A 4,763-nucleotide genomic window follows, 5' to 3' on the forward strand; every position below is an offset into this window, starting at 1 on the left:
ACATATGAGTTTTGACATTTTAGCTTAACCATGTTTGCAAAATAGTCCAAAATATGAAAATGTGAACATATGAGTTTTGACATTTTAGCTTAACCATGTTTTAAAACAATACAAAATGATTTTAACATATGAGTTTTGACATTTTAGCTTAACCATGTTTTAAAACAATACAAAATGATTTTATAGACTTAATAAAAAATGTATATAATTATTGTTAAGTCCAAAACCTGAGAATATAATATTTTCACAAAATTGCATATTTTTGCAAACATTTCAAAAGTAAATATGATTTCATTGAACTAAATAAAATTGATATTGATAAAATCATATATATGCATGTAAGTATGAAACAAAAATATGTTTTCTAATTATATTCAATTGTTTCATATTAAAACTTGAAAACTACCAAAACATATATGTATATATATAACTATATATATACAAAACCAAAACGTGTATGTGTGTATATGATTGAGCTTAAAGTACCAACACACATAATATAAAACCTAAAACTAAATTTATCCAAGCTTGTGATCTTCAACGAAGCTCTATCTTAGTACACTTACGGATGAAGCTTGAACTTGAATCTTTAACTTTGAATTGTGTAGGCTTCACTCTATAATTCCGCTAACCTCTATTGGATATGATCGTGAATGCACAATTCCATCCATTCTCCAACACGTTGTTTGTCTACAATAAATAGAAAATAATAAACAATAGACAAACAACATTAGTAGTAAATTATTTGTTAAATATCATCAAAACAAAGAGGCCAACAGTGGGTTTGTGACATTGAGAGTGAGCTTATATTATGTTCTTATCCATTATAGAGAACAAATTTATTTGTATTATGAGCCTAATTGTGTTGAACACTTTGTAATACACTTGTACACCGAGAGAAGTGTGTGGTGAGAGACGGGGTCATCCCAAGAGGAGTGGGGTAGGTGGTAATGCCTAGAGAGAGATTGTAATTCCTAACACTTGAGTGAGACACGGGCTAGAGACCAACACTTAGAGAGTGTAAAGTGGGATTGCAAAGAGTGTGAGATTGTAAAGTTTTCGGTGAAGTAGAAAGCTAATATTGTGTGGTGTAAACGTTTTCGAGTGATCGTTGAAAACCCGGTGTGATAGTGGATTTCTCCCAGTGAGTGGGGAGCAGAGACGTAGGACGGAAGGTCCGAACTCCGTAATTATTTCCTTATCTTTGAAGTTTGGCATTGGCGTATTTATTCTTGATATTATTATATTACCATTGTTGCATGTTTATATCGCCCTTAGTTTATATATCCTTGCACATATATTGTTCATATCTCATTTGCTAGGATATATTTGTTCATAGTTTTTTTAATTTGGTATTAAATCGGATTAGATTAGCATAAACCCTATTCACCCCCCTCTAGAGTTCCTTCCTAGTGGCATTAGGATGCTAACAATTGGTATTAGAGCTTGGTACTCTTTAATTTAAGGTTTAATCGCTGTGAGTTAAAGATCCAAGTTATCTTTTTGGCTAATCTAGTTTTGAGATTCTTTATTATCTTGCTTGCATACATATAGATATTATGGACATGCATTGTACACCTTGTTTAAGCTATGATCCTAATGTTGCTCCTAGAATAGATAATTTTCCATATGATCAATGGTGTTCTAGATTTAATATTTTTGTTAGATCTAGATATTTTAATTTATGGGAAATAATTAAAAAAGCTTATATTGTACCCACTTCGAAGAAATCCAAGTAGAGTAAAAATGATAAAAAAAATATTTACAATGAACAATATTTTGTTAGAATATTTGCTAAACGCTTTTGATTCATCATTTTCTAACAAGTTTGTTCATTTTCATAGTGCTTACACATTATGGAATTTTATAGAAGTGCATCAAGCGAACTTGGAGGCGATCCGACAAGCTTTGGAGGCTTCCTCTTCAAGTTCCATTGGAGCATCATGCACACGGGCATTAGACGATAGCCCTAGTGAGGTTTGCGAGTTCGAATCCATTAATGATTTTTCTAGTGATGAACTTGCTTGTGATTCTGAAAAATTATTACATGCCTACAACAAATTGCATCATATCTTATTAGATTTAAAAAGCAAGCATGAAGATTTGAAATTCGATCATGAGTTGTTACCATCTAAGTTTGAAACTATTTCTAATGAGAATGTGATCCTCAAAGAAAATAATAAAAAATTAAAATTGGATCAAGATTCCCTGATTTCAAATGTTGCTAGTTTAACTCATGAAAGAGATAATGTCATATTAGAAGTAGAGAACATAAAAAATGATAACGTTTCTTTTATAAATGACTATATATGTTTTACTTCTAATAAAAATGCATATGTGCTTAATAATGAAGATTTGAATCTTGTGAATAAACGTTTTTCATCTTTGGATTTAACTTTGAAAACATGCATTGATAACCATAAGAAACCTATAGACATGTGTGCTAAATTTAGTGCTACAAAATCACCTACACACTATGCACACTTGTATAGCAAAGTTTATAAATGCTCAATTTGTAGTCGTAAAGGCCATATTGCTAAATTTTACTATGATGCACACAAATCTTCTAAGACTAATGCTTCTTGTGCATCTCATAAGGCTTCTTCATCACACACACATGTACATGCACACACTCATAAAGTTCATCATAAGCATGCTCATGTGTTTAAATGTGATTATTTTGGTCATTTTGGTTATTTGGTCAAATATTATTTTAATTTAAAAAGAAAATCTAGTTTGTCAAATATTTCTAATAGACCACATGCTTTTATGTGTGATAATTGTAGTAGGTTTGGATACCTAGTGAAATTTTATTTTGATTTACAAAATATTTCAAAATCGCAAGTTGTTCCAAAAGAACTACCTTTGTTTAATGATGTTTCACATTTGTAAAGAGCTACAAATAAATTTTTTTGTTTGCAAATGGTTCTCGTGCACTTCCACATTGTCATCATAAACAAATGCATCCTTTTTATTGCACTTATTACAATCGGATGGGTCATTTGAGTAATTATTGCTATGACCGATCTCGTGCACTAAATACACCCAAATGTGTTCATAACCCTAGGGCCTTGAGCTAGGGGTCATGTCCCTAAGTTTTCCGGTACCAAAAGTTCTTAGGTGCCAAAACAAAATTAATTGTATTTTATGTTGTGTTTATAGATTTTAGGATTTTATTTGTTTTCAAACATATATATATATATATACATATATACATTTACATTGTTTGAAAAACTTAAATGATTTGTTTTTGAACTTTAAATCCATAGTTAATGAATCTTGTATGTTTTGTAATCTTATTTTGAACTATGAAGTGTTTGTTTTGATTTGTATTTTTGAATTCATTATAAATCACTTCTATGAAGATATTAATGTGTTTGTGCTTATGGATCATCCTTTTGTGCTTTATAATGTATGTTTTATGTGGTTTGATCAAAATTTACAAAAAAAAAATTCTTTTATTGATCAAACATTATTTTTGGGTTTAAATCTTGATTTATGATTTCATTTGTTTGATTTGTTTTCATTAAAAAACGTTTTGCATGATTCTCATGTTTTTCTTTCTTTTGATTTCATAAATCTATTTTTATACATGTTTTTAGGCTTGTGTTTTGAGACACACTATTTATAATGATATATCATTATGTGTCCTCAATGTATTTTTGTATGTGAGTGGTGTTTAGCATATTTTTCATCTATGCTTGCTCACATATATTTGCCTTGATCATCATTGCATATATTCCATAAGGTATTTTGAGGGAGAGCCACTCCCTATATTTGTTTTATACTCACCGTGGTTGTAGGTAGGGGGAGCCTTCGCTCTCTTGTCATTATCCCCTTTTTTATGTTATCAAAGGGGGAGAAATATTATGAGTTAATACTTTTTGTTTATATACATGATAATTATAATGTGTATATTCATTTCCTTTTATGCATATATCTCTTTTTGTAAATTATTTGTCATCATAAAAAAGGGAGGAGATTGTTGGCCTTTTTGTTTTGATGATGTTTAACAAATAATTTATAACTAATATTGTTTGTCTAGTGTTTGTGGTTTTATATCTATTCTAGGCAAACAACATGTTAGAGGATGGATGGAATCGAGTATTCACGATCATATCCAGTGGAGGTTGGTGGAATAGTGGTTAAAGCCTATGCAATTAAAGTTAAAGATCCAAGTTCAAGCTTCATCCGCAAAGTATACCAAGTTGAGCTATATCGAAGATCAAGATTACTTAGGTAATTTAGTTTTAGGTTTATATTATGTGTGTTAGATACTTTAAGCTCAATATCATATATACACACATACATGTTTTGGTTTATATATATATATATATATATATATATATATATATACATGTTTTGGTTTTATAGTTTTTAAGTTCATACAAAAATAAATTTGTGAAAATATTGAATTATTTCTTTATGGACTTCATAACAATATTTTATATCAATTCATTGGGTCTATAAAATTATTTTACAAAAGTTTCAATATTATGTTTATGTCAAATGACAAAAACATGTATGTTTAGTTTTCATGTTTTTGGGCATATTTGAAAAATGATGAGTTTTCACTATTGAGAAGTGCAATTCCAAAAAAAAATTGTAACATGTTTATTTACATATTTACAATGATTTCCCAAAGTTTTATATTTTTAGAATTTATTTGCTATTTTAAAAGGCACTTCAAAAATTAGTTTTACTATTTGGTTCAGGCTGATAACATGTTATCAGTCAACTGGTAAGTTGACTGATGACATCAG

This window comes from Asparagus officinalis, chromosome 7 (genome assembly GCF_001876935.1).
Source record: "Asparagus officinalis chromosome 7, Aspof.V1, whole genome shotgun sequence".
NCBI classification, from domain to species: domain Eukaryota; kingdom Viridiplantae; phylum Streptophyta; class Magnoliopsida; order Asparagales; family Asparagaceae; genus Asparagus; species Asparagus officinalis.